The 16,117-nt window shown below is 45.8% G+C and overlaps 1 protein-coding gene across 2 annotated transcripts in view; it reads right to left on the minus strand.

Annotated features, from left to right (window-relative positions):
* CYSLTR1 (cysteinyl leukotriene receptor 1) overlaps positions 1-11,108 on the minus strand; it is a 415,907-nt gene extending 404,799 nt beyond the window's left edge. The window contains exon 1 of one of the 2 annotated variants that reach the window (XM_069612895.1): positions 10,673-11,108. The gene's annotated coding sequence lies outside the window, so the exon portion shown is untranslated. Of the gene's footprint in view, positions 1-10,065; positions 10,262-10,672 lie in introns of those variants that run through there. The other variant, XM_069612896.1, reaches the window with a different exon arrangement.
* Between the last annotated feature and the right edge of the window lie 5,009 nt (positions 11,109-16,117).

Below are 16,117 nucleotides of genomic sequence, written 5' to 3' on the forward strand. Positions count from 1 at the left end.
CACTAGATTGTGTTTATTTATTTTTCTTAGCAATATCCCTAACATTTAAGTGTTAGTAACTATAAATCATACATACTCCTACAAACAGCCTGAGAATTTGGATTGGAGGATAAAATGGTTGTGAAATCTATTATTACACTGGGGGAGAGTGGACCCAATTAAACCAGAATTTTAAAAGGGGAGGGGGCACAGAGGGCACGCCAGGCTATGGTCAAATATATATATAGGATACCTATCTGCTGGCTTATGATTCTTATCTGAACTGCAATTGTGGAATAACAAAAACGAGATGATGTTCATTCCTTGCACAACTATTTCATGTTTTTGATCATTCTTGCCCTGTCCTACAGAAGATTAAATACAATGGTCCTCATTGCAAGTAGGGTGGTAATTCAGCATTGAATCTGCTGAATTCCTGCCAAACTCGATTACTGTTAATGCAAAATGGTCCCGTGGGATTACAAGTGGTCATAATTACCCATTTTTAGAGTCCATAGGATTCCATGATGATTTCTGGTGGATTTACCACCGGCGAAAATACTGTGCAGTAAATCCGACGATTTATGGGAGTAAAGAGGCAGATCCACCTCCAGCTTTTTGCTAGAAGCGAATCCTTGAAAGTTATAATTCAGCAGTGCAGGAAAAATTGCAGTAATTCCACTACTGCAAACAAATGTGTAATTACTGCCACTTTTTTCCTGTACCGATGAACTTGTAATGAGGCCCATTTGATATCACTCGATAGATAGCACAGACCTACATTAAAGTTGAAGCTGAGGTGTGGTCATAAATTGAGAGCATTATTATAAGGTTTTTCACTTGACACCCAAAGGAACATGATATGTTACTATAATAGGCTATAGTGATGTGTGTCCAATTGCACACAAGTTGGAACAGGGAAAATGCTGGCAACTGTAGGCTAGTCAGCCTGACCTCCAAATTAAGAAAGTTTCTGCTGGGAGAGCAACATTGGTGTCCCGAACTTTGTCAGGGGCAGCACTTGGTCCTACAGTGAAGGTCTCATTTTGTTTTTTCACATTTTAGTGGTTATCTTCTGTACCTTCCTAAGTGAGGGGCAGATATTGCAATCCTCAGCATGGGTCGACGTGTAGTGTTTCAGTGGTGTGCGGCCCAATGATGGAGTTCTCGGTGTATTCCAACAGTGAGGACCATCTTTCAGGTTTGTAGTGGTGGTGTTATGTTCTGCAAGAGTGTGTTTGCATAGGTCCTGCCATGGGGGTCATCTTACGATTGCGGTATTATGTGTGAACTGTGCTTATACCAGTCCTGAAGTATAAGCCACTTTTCAGTGTTGTAGTGGTGATATCTACTCGTCAGGGCTTCAAGTGGGCCGGAGATAGCTGGGTTGGAGCCCCGGCAGGCTCGGAAATATGGGTCTGAGGTGGGGCCCTGCCAGGCCCCCAAATGTCCCCTGGCAGCCCCAGCCACTAGAGGACAAGGTTTCTTTTTCTAAAGCCTGAAGCTCTCGCTCATGTGAGAGAGCATTAGGCTTCAGAAAAAAATGCTCTTTCTCTGTAATGGTGGCACTGGCATCTGTGCCCTTTAATCAAGAGATATCCATGGTCTGGTGCGCCTCGGCTTCCAGCAGCCTCACCTTTTCAAACTTAATGGTGTTGCTGCCCCTCATTAAAAGCCTGGTGAGGGCCAGCACCACCATTAAGGCTGAAAAGGTGAGGCTGCTGTCCCCCTCCAGGCATCCTTTTAGGTAATAGGTGCAGAGATCTGCAGCTGGGGAGAGGGTGATGATCTATATAAAGGGCTGCCTGGCGGGGGTGCCTGTAGCCCATTAAGCTGACGCTTGTCAAGGAGGCATGGCCTAATGAGCCGACAGGCAACCCCCCCACCCCGCAATTAGACCACGACCCCTTGATGCGCCCCGCTCACTTTGTCGTGCCACTTAAGGCACTGCTAGCACTGCTTTAGGTGCACTTGTAGCACTCCTGCAATGGCGGGCGCACTTCAAGGTGGCGGCCTGTGTGAGGTGCACTCGTCTTTGTCCTACAGTGTAGGCCACCTTTCTGTATTACGGAGATGTGTCACGTCAGAGATGTGCTTGTCTCAGTCTCTCCCAGGGAGGGTCGTCTTTCATTATGTCAGTGGAGATGTCCTACGTGAGGTGGAACTGTTTGATTCCCTCAGCCAGGGTCCGTTTTCATTATCGTGCTGGCGTTTGTTTGCGTTTCAATTGCAGTTCTTTCAGCTCCTTGCCGTGGGTGAGGTTCACTTGTCTCAATCTTGCAGTGACCTTCATCTGCATCACAGTGGTGGCGTCCTGCGTGTGATGCAATTACTTCGGGTCTGCTGAAAAGGTCACCTTGTGTATGGTGGGCTCTACGTGCAGAAACAACCTCTCTGACATCGGTCTAGTGAGCAAATGACAGGTTCAAGACATTCTGATGAACGGTTGGACGTCCCCCATGTTACCCACTGTGTCTATTGTGAATATTGTGTGTTACAGAACTGTACAATCTCCTGATTTTGCACCTTCAGATTTTGCAAACATGTGTTTTACTCAGCCACTGTTTAGCAGCCTTCCACTCTGAGCACTTTCTGCTTCCTGGGTGGAGAGTCAGGGCACTTCACAGTCAGGGTGCCACCTCTCCTGGGCCTAATGTGCTTGAGATACGTGATATTTTAATACATGGGACCCGGGTGGCGGGAATGAGCAGGGATTAAGTTGTGTGTTGTTATAGAATGATTAAAAGCATGACGGCAACGCTTACTACAAGCCCCTCTTCCATTGCTGTCCTTTGCTCCATTCAGTGGGCCTCATTACATGGTAGGCGGTAAGGGATTACCGGCACCGGTAAGGGCACCGGTGCCAGTAATCCCTTACCGTCCTACTACGATGTCCCTTAGCGGGTCCCTCCCCTAACACCTTGTTTTACCAGGCGTTATGGAAGGGACCCGCTAAGGGACTTCAGAGCTAATAACGGTACCGCAAATTGCAAATTGCGGTACCGTTATTAGCTCCTTGCCCATTCCCATTGAGCCATATGGGGGCTCAAATAGGAATGGGGAATGGTTCCCGGAATGGGGACTTACCGGTCCCGCCAAGGTCGGAATGACCTGGTAAGTCCCCATTCCGGGAACAGGAACCCGGAATGCGGTAAGGGGGTAGCCATGGCGCTAATAGCGCCATTGCTACCGCCTACCGTGTAATGAGGCCCAGTGTCTCTCTGAAGATATTCAACGGGCTGTCACCCTGCGCGCCTCATTCAACATCTTAAGGACTGGTCTCCCATTTATGGGCTTATCTGCCAACCAAGCCAGTAGCCATCCAATGATATGATATAATAAGTTATTTATAACGCGCTTAATACCCAGAGGTTTCTAAGCGCGGACCCGGGGTTCAAACTTGTCTTGCTCCATGTCGTCTTGCTTTCAAGGCGACCACGTTGACGCTGAGCTATCTTCCCGAGATGGTTGCCACTTCCAGTCATATCAGCAAAGGTCACTTTGGTTATCAACTATTTCGTTTTTGAAATGCTGGATCATCTTGTTGTGATGGCAAGGCAGGTGATTATTGATTCCATATTCCACAGCAGTGATGTCACAGCAAGCGGATACAGCGTTTTCTCTACCTCTTCTAAGATCTGAGGAACCAAAGGAAGCCACTCGCAATCCATGGCCCTGGTGGCAGTGTGAGCTCTGCTATTCTGACCGTTGGTCAAAGATGTGGCCCCCGCACTGTCAAAGGCCATTCCCCCTTTGCCAGCGAAGGGGCCAAAGTGAAAGAAATGTGTAGAATGCCAGTTACTATTTTCCTCTTTTCTTTGTGGGGGAAGGCATACAACAGAAAGAGGGAAGTTGGCAGGACACCCGGTGTCCAGTCTTCTGGTTTGGGACAGGTGGGGCTAGACAAAGGGAAATGAGGCAGATTGCAGAACAATCCAAATCATTTTTCCTTTTTGGGGTGATGACAAGAAGCAGGATGTGGGAGGTGGGCAGGGGCTAGCCAGGGTCGAGCCCCAGCAGTCGCCCACGATCGTAACTGCGCACAGGTGCCTTGCAGGATCTGAAAACATCTCAGGAGCCTGCGTGCAGAGGCTAACTTGTGTGAATGACAATCCAGTGATTAACACACTGAAGGAATTGCACGGGGAACAGGGAAGCTGAGTGCCGACAGCCAGCACCTGACCAAAAGCGTGGAGCTGCCCATATGCACATATACAACTCGTGGTTTGCAGCCACTTTACTGTTAGTGTGTTATCACAAATGAAAGTAGCAGGCAGGCCAGTGTACATTATAGGTCTGATTCACAGAAGCGTTTTATAATGGTGCAATCCCATAGGAAATCGTGTTGTGAATCAGGCCCTCTGTGCGTAGGGGTTGTAGGCTCGATGTCTTGTGAGGATATTTTTTTATTTTTTTTTATTTTGGTTGGCTGATAAATCAACCTTCCAAAATTTACAGAAAATGTACTTCATAAAATACAGTTACACAGAATACAAAATCTCATTTTACACCATATGCAAAATATTAATACAATATTCACCATGAAAGTGACAAATTCACAAATTTACAAATTTCATAATATATGTGATGATATGGCATTCATGTTCACGAAATGCTCTTTAATTTTATGCAAAGTAGCTTACATTGGTTCTATTAGTGCCTTCAGAAAATGCCAATTGGGGCTCATTGAGGGCCCATTTCAAAAGAATTTTTGAGGTGCCTGTGCCTGTATCCCCATTCCTCCTCCTGAGGCAGCTGTGTGGTGCAGAGATTATAATGGCGCTGCTTCCTAATGCAAACTCCAATAGGTGATATCCCTGGGTATATCATGGATGGTGCATATTGATCTTCATTATCCCCCAAGCATATTCCCTGCCCCACATCAAAGAGCAGAAAGCAGGGCAAAGGGGTCTATCTTTGACCAGCAGAAGTGCATTCAAAATAACATAACCTTTGGACTGGTGCCTCCCTGGGCAGCATGTGAATGCCATCAGTCTTTCATTGTAGCTTCATACTGTGGTAAAATCATAGCTAAAGCAGTGGAGGCAGGGGGTTAATAGCTGCAGATGATCACGGACAGGCAGCTAGCAGGAGTGCTTAAACCCTGAATGAGCACTTAAAGAAAGGGGTGGGTCGTTTTTATTTTTAATACATTGAAGATGACCTATCCACTGATTAAAAAGTTTATATACTGAGTGAGAAACCAGTTTATTTACAGACAGTAATTTATTTAGGCACTGAAACAAATGGTGTTTTATTTTACGATATACAGGCAAGACCAACTAAGACAATGCTGACCCAAAATGCAATGAAATTAAACATGTTAAATTGGCGCAACAAATGGATTCCAACCCTCTCCAACATGTTAGTTTCTTTCTACAGGGCAGCCTCAGTAGTAGGGATCCTTCATTGCTGCCTTTTACTATATTAAGACACCAAATAGTCCTTTTCACTATCAATCAACAACCAGGGATTCGCCCACGGTTGCTTCAATGCTGACCCAAAATGCATGTTGTCTGTGCTTGATGAGGACAGGCAGCTCTTGATCAAGCCACCTGCCTCTCCTTTAGGCAATGCCCATCATTCTTTGCCCACACACCCTTTCCAGAGGCCTTTCATATTGCACTTAACGCACTGGGTGTCAGCGAGGTTGGCAGAATGCCAGGCACATTTTTTCCTGAGTACACAATGGAGGTGGAGGATTGCGGGAGGATGCCAGGTATTTTGTACCCCTTTGAGATGGGGGAAGGAGATATTTTATAATGTACCTAACCCCCTCCTTCCTCTCCTCTCCACACCTTCAATGCTGGTCCATGGGGACAGCACAGGGAGGGAAGGGATGAAGAGGGGCGTATGCAGCATCAAATTACACATGCGTAGCTATCAACTCCCCCACATGATAGGCCATATACTGTAGTTGATAACAACCACTGTAGAATTACATATGTTCACGGTTTAGCCAAGGTACCAATGTGCCATTTACCAGAAAGGAAACGAGAAATATAGGGATGCAGGTAGAAAGAGATGAAGAAATAAAAGAATGGAAGAAAACAAGATAGCAAAAGGGGCATGTTTTAGTTTATTTTTATTTTATTGTTTAAAGCACAGACCTAGCTCAAGAGCAGCAGAGCGCTGTACCGGGTGTGGGTAGCCAGCATCTGGGCTGGCATCTTTTAACAGTACCGCAGTACTGTGAGGTCTATGCGTCCGTCTGTATGTCCATTGGAATTAGTCCTTGGTCAAGTGTTGTTGAAAGAGCCAATATTTTCCAAAATTTGCGTAACTGAAGAATTGAGGGGGCATTTCGGGCAGACAATGTGATCGAGTTCCAGAGGGGAGCATGACAATTCATTATAATTGTTCTTTTGTAATGCGCTTAATATCAGAGATTGGTTTCCAAGCGCAAGATCAGGATTTCAAACCTGTGTTGTGCGGCATTGTCTTGCTTCCCCCCTCACCAAGAGTAGGATTGTTTGCGGGTCCTCTCTTTGAAGACAAGTTGGGATTCAGGCCAGTTGGTCAATTTGCTGCACGAGGAGCATGGGCCACCAGACACGTGGAGCCTAGCGACCAGGTACGCTGGTGTGCTACTCACTTATGCTTTGTAGACCATACATGTAGTCTTGAACAGTATCCTAGCTTGGAGTGGAAGCCAATGTAGTTTGTATAGGATGGGGGTAATTCAGTCAAGTTTCCATGCTCCCGTAATAGCATGTGCTGCAGCCAGGTGAACTGCGTTTAGGGGAGCTAAGTGAGCAGCTGGGAGCCCTGTCAGGAGACCATTTATCACCCATCAATGGGTGAGTCCACACAGGCCTGCCCTACGATCCAGAGGTCCTGCGGCAGGGTGAAGAGTTTGATTTTTTGAAGGCTAGAGATTCTTGGCTATGTGTTTCTAGAAGGACAGATTACTGTTAATGGTGCAGCCTAAGGATTTTGCTGAGTCTGAGAGTTGTGGATCAAATCCTTCTAGGCGCACATCATCGAGCAATTGTTGGTCATTGAAAAGGGGAAGGAAGGTATACAAGTAGGAGAAATGATGCGTGAAATAATAAGAGTCAAAAAGCAAGGGGATGGGAGCTGATGAGAAAAAAAGATGAACTAGGTTGACAATGGAAGAGACATACTGAGAGGTTGTGTGAAGAGGCATACTGAGAGGTTGTGTGATAATAGAGTGAAAGAGTATTGTAAATGCAGGGAGAGGGAGACACGAGATAGGGAATAAGAGCAAGAACAATTGGTATGAGCAGAGACTGGATATAAAAAGGTTGGGGAACAGTTGGAGAGTGAGGGATCAAGTCAAAGAAATTGTGAACACAGGACATAGAGAAAGAACAAGAGGTCGGGGGGCAAGAAGAGCATCTATGTGGCCCCTAAAAGTTATCACACATTATAGCGGAAGTGTATGGTCCAGGAGCCTTATTTACAGACAGCCAAGCGTGTGACATGAAGCAAGGAAGAGCTATAAGTTTTGATTAAGTGACGTGACAATTTTCTTTCTTGAATTAAGGGCCCTTTAGCAGTGAGCCTAGAAATGATCTTCCGTTTCAGACTGTCTGGGTACAGAGGCTTCACAGTGGTACGGGTGGAGGAAATGCTCCTAGTGTGGACCATATACAGCATCTGAACCGAAAGTGTCAATGAAAAATACGGACAGGTATTGGCTGTCTGGTGCTCTGGCAGCTCATGACGATCTCTAGCAATCCATATCCATGACAACGAATGAGATGCACTGACCCGATCATCTTGAACAAAAACATCCTTGCTTATCATTAGCCTCATGGAACACCCAAGGTTTTAGTCATTTGACAAAATCAAGCGAGATAAATCTGGGCCTTCACGACCTTTTATGTTTTCAAGAGACCTGATTGCATGCAAATCCAAGTTCAGACGGCTTTACGTCATCTTTAAGTGACGCCACAAAGGCCAAAAATGCATGCCTGACATCGGGCTTGTTAACAGCTATTAAGTCTGGAAGTCCGCTGACTTCAATTAAATCTGTTTCAACGACCCCATTGACCCAAGCAGTATTACTAACCTGGGAAACGGTCAATAATGGTTTGGACTCTACATCAACAGCCAAGTTAGTTCTAATCAATGTCTATTGGAAAATTACATCTAACAAAGCATTTATCGACCATATATCTGATCTGATAGACAACGCTTATATAGTGCAACAGACCCGGAATGTAATACTCTCTGGTGATCTAAACACCTCAAGCCTCACTGGCAATGGCAATGAACAAACCAACTCACACCATTCCACTCCTAACTCCAGAGCTAGCATGTGGAACACACTAATGGCATGGAAGACATGCACATGCTTAACGGCAATATTAAAGATGACGTGCCGCCTCATGTGACTTGGGAAAATATGGGTCATTCTTCTGTGATCGATGATATCTTTGTTTCAGGCCACTTTCTACCTCAGGTTGCTGCGTTTAAGATAATACGAACAAAGAAAAGCAATCACCATGTGCTACACATGTAATGTACTGGATCTGTCCCGAATCTTCATCAAAAGATGACGTCTGCAGTATCAGTCACTGGCGGTGGGTCACGCCTAAAATTGCCAAACTCTAGCAATTTTGTAGCTACTTTCCAGTCGAGGGTTCTCTGGTGGAGTATACACCTTTCTTTGAACCTCAGGTCCCCAGTTCTACTAAAAAGACATCAAGTCTGCCAGACCCACAATCATGTTTTCAACTTTGAGCTTGTAAACCATAGAAAAGAAATGAGAAGGCTTGCCAGAGTAGCTAAAAGATCAAGAGATCCATCTGCTCATGAAAATCTTCGAATGGGAAAAAAGAGCTACAAGATCTGTCTCTATTCATTTAGACGGTTGCTATATCAACAAGACTTTGAAGCCATGCTCAAGACCTTAGGTGGGGAAAAAAAACATGAGATTTCTGGCCCTTAATTAAATCTGTGGACCCACAGATGCATGATGACCAGCGGAATCCCAACATTGAATCTGTTTGGATTGAACATTTCAAAAATCTATATGATCATCAAAAGTGATCATAATTTTGCTGACCTTGTCCTTTGCGTTTCTTCATTGTCCATTTCTGACATTCAGGCTCGCATTGCGAAGTTAAAGAAGTTGCGCGCTCTGGGACCCGGTAGTCTGACAAACCTCATGTTCATGGAACATCAGGTCATATGGGCCCCCTAATCCACACGCTGTTGCAACAGATCTCGACCACTCACAAAATTCTGAGTTCCTGGAGAGAGGCGATTGTGGTCCCCATTTTTAAAAATGGGGATAGTAATAATCCAAAGAGCTATTGCCCCATCGCCCTTCTCGATGTGATAGGAAAGTTGTACGGTACGATTTGATCCACAACTCTCAGACTCAGCAAAATCCTTAGGCTGCTGTGGAATCAAACACTTGGTCATTTGTTGCTAAGCTCTAGCGGAGAGTTGCACCAAACATATCAGACTCTTAACTATCAGAATTTCAGAGTGTAGAGAATGATAGTTGGTGGTCATTATTGATAGCTGGGAAACAAACCCTGTCAGATGATCGCCGTGTCTAAATTCTTGGATCCATTATTTCCCATGTTAAAGAATGTTAAAATATGCGTCTTCTTGCTCATTTCTTTTCTTTTTGAGTATTCACTTCTTCTTGGATAATTAAGAACGGCTTCTTTTTATGTTGAAAATATTGATGTAACACAGTGCATTTGCTCTGTCTTTTTGTTAAAAATGTTTTCAATTAAGGCAAATAAATAAATTAAAAAAATAGCATATTTCATAGCAGCTCATCGGCCATCCGAGGTCGACACAGTGCCATTGAATTTGACAATAACAGCTGTTATCAAGAGCTGAGATCAAATTCGTTTTGTTGTGACGAATGTGCTGGATGAAATGGCAAAATACAACAATATGTTTCAATGTGATGTTTGGAGGCCCCCCTTGCAAAATGGTCTGAGGCACCTGTCGCTCAAATAATAATGTATACAAAGGAAAGCAGATGTCATGGTAATCACAGCATGTTATCGCGGGTCAGGCAGCGAGTGCGGAGCTGAAACGTTGCATGTCCCCTGAAAAGCTATTATGTCATGAATGAAAAGTAACATGTACCTGTGAAGTGCGACTGCCAACCTTCGTGCAGCTGCTCGGGGCCCACGTCAAATGAAATGGTTGAAAGACCCAGACGCCGTGCCCGCTAAACTGCACTGTCTTGCCCAAAAATGCAACAATTTGGAACAGTAGCCTGTCACGTCCCTCGCCGCCTCCTCTTCGGCTAGTGTAGTCAGAGCATTTGATCCGGAGGAGCCCTGGCTTGTATGTGCATTCTTCGCTGCATTCCAGAGTTTCACCCTCCTGTACGAGGAAGCAGCCTGCCTTCAAGGGAGAGCGCCACTTATATACGAATTACCATCTCTTCCTGGCAAGCAGGCTTTGTTACTATCTAACGTGTTTTTTCTTCCAACGCCAGGCTTTCATTTCTGCATCATGTTTCTTAGAAAACAGTTGCAATGCTGTTTTTTAATTAAAAAAATCCCAATTTATCACGCATGCAAAGATGCACTTCCATTTAAACAAAACAGCGTCTATATAAGCACGTTAAATAGCAAAATATTTGACTGTACCTATCAACTACAGTGTGACAAAACTCACCAAAAAATTCAAGCCACTCGTACTCCAATTTCTTTCAATTTAAACATATAAACAGCAGTAACCTTACCTTAAATGCGTGAAGAGTGTTGAAAGCTGTGAGTTTGAAATGCGTTCGTCTTATTCATACGACTGCTTCTGAAGGATGGACGAATATTTTCCTCGGCATTCCTTCAAATTTCGCTTTTATCGTAAATGTGCACGCGGAAAATGTGCATGCAGAAAGTGAATGGACGGCGCCGGACCTGCCTGAGAAATCTTGCAGTGAGAAACGCGAGGCGGAACTCAGCAGCTTGAGCGCGTTCCTAGCAGGCGCAGCCCACCCCGAGGGCGTGTGATAGGTTGCTTCTTCAGGGCTAAGTACCAGAGCGCAAGAAAAACAGCCGCCGCAGCCTCGCAGGGGCAAAATGACGACCAACTATCTCTCTGAACTAGCCCTGGGCATTTCTTCCACTCCATTCATTTCCACTGCCCCTAAATACCGTCACGCAGGCGACAGTGACCGCTCCAACGCTCCCACCCTGCCTGTGCGCACGTCCTGACTCTGCTTCCCATGAACATGTGGGAATAGTTGAGATTGCTGGGAAACGTGAATAATCGCATCCGATGGGATGAACCTGATGGACATCAAAGCGCGATGTAGACAGACATGGAATGTTGGGGGATCTGACACAGTGGCTGTTCTCAAGAATTTGAAAACAGGAGGTCCCGAAATTAGGGGCATGACCTGCAGCCCTTTGGTGGCGGGGACTAAGTCTCCCACACACCTGATTTGGGAAAGTGTGTACGCGATTACATGTCTTAATGCTTGGATAATAAGCAGAGAAGGTACATTCGCTTCTGAAAGCCCACACAAAGCTTGAGTTAGTTTGTTTGTTTGTTTTATTATTTATAATGCGCAGTTATACCCAAAGGTTTCAGGGCGCAATAGATACAGGAAAATGCGAAGCTTGGTTACAGGTATAAAGGTACACATTGGCAATGGGGAGTATATACAAGCATAGTAGGGAGGGCAAACAATGTAAGCAGTGACAAAACATTACAAGGATAGGCACATAGGTTATAAAGTGTGCATATAGCATGAGGGAGGCCACTTAGCTATCTTGGTAGTTGTTCAATTTCAGCCATGATATTACCTTGGCGTGGAAGTGCAGCTAGGGCATATCTGTTCTCAGGTTGGGAGGCAAGGAGTTCCATAGTTTAGCTGCTTTTACCAGGAAGCTGTTGCCTCCTATAGTAGCAAGGTTAAAGTGTGGGACGGAAAGGCAGTCTTTGTATGCAGTTCTGAGGGGTCTCGAGGAGGCTTGTCTATGGAATCTGTTGATAAGGTAGATCGGGGCGGCATTGTTGAGAGATTTATAGGTAAGTGATGCCGTTTTTAGGAGTATTTTGTTTCTGGACGATAGCCAGTTCTGTTGGCTAAATCCTGAGATGTGTTCTCTTCTGGGGATGCCTAGGGCTGCTCTCAGGGCATTGTTTTGAAGGGTTTGTAACTTGTTGGTAGTAGCCTTGGAGGTTCCCAGGTAAAGGGCGTTACAGTAGTCAAGACGGGAGAGAATGAGGGCTCTAGCGAGTGTGACGCAGCTAGTGTCTGAGAGAAATGGTTTGGCTGAACAGATCAATTTGCATGTGTATGCCGATGATGATGCCAGGGAACTCAGTGTCCAATTTCTGCCGACAGCACGGCATACCGAAGGCCAATGGGACTTCGGTCCGCGGAGCGAACAGGGAAATGGGTCTGCGAAGCGGACCCAGATATCACACATTTTTAGCGACGTACATTTCAGTCATTTGCACAAAAGTACTGATCGGATTCCCACCAAACACACAAAAGCATGCTTTCTGACCCGAGCCCCCGCTCCTGCCGCAAATTTGGTGCAAATCCGTCCAGCCATTCGGGCTGTAGCCGTGCGCAAACTTTTTCCCATTCAGTCTATGGAAAAAAAGAAAATGTATGACCGTCCTATAACATTTCCCCCCTCCCCGCACGAAACCTCACCTAACTTGGCGAAAATTTTCAGAGCCGGCCATAGATTTTTTTGCAAAGTTTGGTGAGGATTCCTCCAGGGGGACCGAAGTTATAAGCCGCCGAAAAAGTGCTCTTCCAATGAGTTTAGCAACTTTAGCATGACTACATGGCCGCTACCACGGACCGTGTATATTATCAATATCTATCTATATTTGGGTCCATCTATCCATTTTTTAAATTTTCTATTGAGCTATCTATCTATATTTATATATATGTATTGAAGTATCTATATATTTACCTACCTACACAAGGTCTCAAACAAGGGCAGCACTGGCCAAGACCAATGCGATGCCCCAGCCAAAGGGGAAACCCAAGGCTAAAGGAGTCAGAAAATCCAAAAGAGGGAAAGAGAACATTCCCCTAACTCACCTACCACGGAGGTAGAGGTAGTTAGTCAATCACCAGGGCCTGATGAGGAGGTGATGATACCTGAAACAATTGACCCACATGACCATCCTGAACTAAATGATTTATTAGTGGAAGGTGGTCCTGATAGGGAAGAATTTAGTAAGGGCCAACGTGAGTGCCCATCTCTGGAAGGCCTAAGGAGACAGGCCTGCTCCCAGCTTGAGGGTGAACCTCCTTGGAAGCACAGGATTTATTGGGAAGGTAGGCCCCTGTATAGTGAGCCTACAGAGTCTACAGAAGGAGACCATAGGAGGTTGGTGGTTCCCCTTGCTGTAAGACCCTTCCTCCTGCAGCTGGCGCATGAAGTGCTCCTTGCTGGTCACCTTGGAATCAAGAGAACCAAGCAAAGGTTATCCATGCACTTCTACTGGCCCAAGATGGGGGTGAAAGTAGAAAGTCACTGCAGGAGTTGTGCCCCCCTGCCAGTTCTCTGGTAAGAGTGGCTCAACAATCCAAGCTCCATTGGTACCACTCCCAGTTCTGGGGGTATCATCTGAGAGGGTAGGGATTGACATTGTTGGTCCCCTTAACCCCCAAACATCCTCAGGCAATAGGTATATCCTGGTGCTGGTCGACCATCCCATTGAAAACTGTGACTGCCAAGTCAGTTGCAAAAGCTTTGCTTGGCATCTTTACTAGGGTTGGCTTCCCTAAGGAAGTTGTGTCTGACAGAGGCAGTAACTTTATGTCCAAGTATATGCAGGCCATGTGGAAGGAATGTGGGGTTACCTATAAGTTTTCATCTGCCTATCATCCACAGACCAATTGCCTGGTAGAAAGGTTTAACAGAACCTTGAAGAGCATGATTGGGGCTCTGGAAGAACACCAAAGAAGAAAATGGGATCTTCTGTTACCATGCTTACTGTTTGCCTACAGTGAGGTACCACAAGAGGGTGTTGGCTTCAGCCTCTTTGAACTTCTGTTTGGTCACCCTGTAAGGGGAACCTTAGCCATAGTCAAGGAGGGATGGGAGATGCCCACTCCCCCCATAACTACCAATGTAGTGGACTATGTGCTAGGGCTCCGAAAAAGGATGGTACTCCTGATGGGTCTGGCTAGTGAAAAGTTGATGGCAGGTCAAGCTCTGGTGAAACATTGGTATGACCGGAAGGCTTCCCTCATCAATTTCACACCTGGTCAGAAATTCCTGCTCATGAATCCTATAAGGCCTAGAGCTTTACAGGAGAAGTGGCCAGGCCCTTACAGAGTGGTGGAGTCACTGGGTGAGGTCAACTATTTAGTTGACCTTCGAAGGGCTGTTCAAGCTCCAAAAGTGTTCCATGTAAATAGACTGAAGGCCTTCATCCCAAGAATTGAAATTGCAGCCCTACTGTTGGCTTCAGATGTTGAAGAAGAGGAGTCTGAACCTCTTCCTGACCTGTTCCAAAGCAGTCCTTCAGACAGCTCCATTGAGGGTGTCCAAGTGTCCCCTCACCTGACTTTTGATCAACAGGCTGAGGTGAAAACTTTGCTTAGGCAGTTTTCCCCCTTGTTTTCACAGTACCCTGGTTTCACTTCACACCTTGGTGCAAACATAACATTGACACATGAGGCCGTGTACCTACCAAAAGTGGGGGATACAGAATGTCAGACAAAGTAAGGTCTTACATTAAGACAGAGGTCAACAAAATGTTGGATCTTGGGGTGATTGAACCCTCCAGTAATCCTTGGTCCAGCCCATTGGTGTTGGTTCCAAAAGCAGGTATGTCTGAACTGAGGTTCTGTCTGGATTACAGGGCTTTGAATGCTGTCAGCAAGACAGATGCCCACCCCTTGCCTAGAACAGATGAGCTGGTGGATACTTTGGGTGCCTCCAATTACCTCAGCACGTTTGACATCACTGCAGGCTATTGGCAAATAGCCCTTGCAGAGCATGCCAAGGAGAAGACAGTTTTCTCAACACCAGAGGGTCTTTATCAGTTCACGGTAATGCCTTTTGGGTTGAAGAATGCCCCTGATACTTTCCAGAGGCTTGTGAATCATGTGTTCAATGGGTTGGATGAATTCTGTCTTGCATATCTGGATGATATAGCAGTTTTCAGTGCCACCTGGGAAGACCATGTGAAACACCTTAGGATTGTGTTACAGGCTCTTCAGAAGGCCCACTTGACCATAAAGGCCAGTAAGTGCCAGATTGGACAAGGATCAGTGGTCTACCTTGGATATGAAGTAGGTGGAGGGAGGATACAGCCTCTACCCAGTAAAGTACAAGCAGTACAAGACTGGCCTACCCCCACTACACAGACCCAAGTGAGAGCCTTTTTGGGACTCACTGGGTACTACATACATTTCATGGCATACTATGATACCATAGCTGCCCCTCTGACTGCTCTCACTACTCCAAAGAAACCCAAGAAGGTAACTTGGTCTGAAGAGTGTGAGAAGGCCTTCAGTGGCTTAAAAGACCCCTTGTGCCAGGCCCTTGTTCTCAGGGCCACTGATTACCAAATACCTTTTATTGTGCAGACAGATGCCTCTGGCACTGGGATAGGAACTGTACTATCACAAGTAGATGAGAAGGGTAAGGAACACCCTATTGGCTTCATTCGTCGCCAGCTTAAGGACAGAGAGCTCAGTAGAGAAAGAATGTTTCTCTGTTGAGTGGGCCCTAAGGAAGCTGAGGCCCTACCTCTATGGGACCCACTTCACTGTGCAAACTGACCATAAGCACTTAAAGTGGCTAATGAACATGAAGGGAGAGAATCCAAAGTTGCTTAGGTGGTCCATAAGTCTGCAAGGCTTTGACTTCACTATTGAGCATAGGCCAGGTGTCCAACATAGCAATGCTGATGGGTTGTCCAGAATGTTTAACCGACCTGAACAAGAGACTCATCCAGTGGTGGATTAGTTCTCTCTATCCTTAGTCTGGGAGGGGCGAGTGTTAGGAAAGATTTCATATGTGTATGTAATTTTCCCTTCATGGGCCTCATTACGAGGTAGGTGGTAAGGGATTACCGGTACCGGTAAGGACACCGGTGCCAGTAAAACCCTTACCACCCTATTCTGAGGTCCCTTAGCAGGTCCCTTCCTTAACGCCTGGTTTTACCAGGCATTATGGATGGGACCCGTTAAGGGACT

The sequence above is a fragment of the Ambystoma mexicanum genome, chromosome 5p (assembly GCF_040938575.1).
Source record: "Ambystoma mexicanum isolate Mex_15411 chromosome 5p, UKY_AmexF1_1, whole genome shotgun sequence".
Lineage (NCBI taxonomy): Eukaryota > Metazoa > Chordata > Amphibia > Caudata > Ambystomatidae > Ambystoma > Ambystoma mexicanum.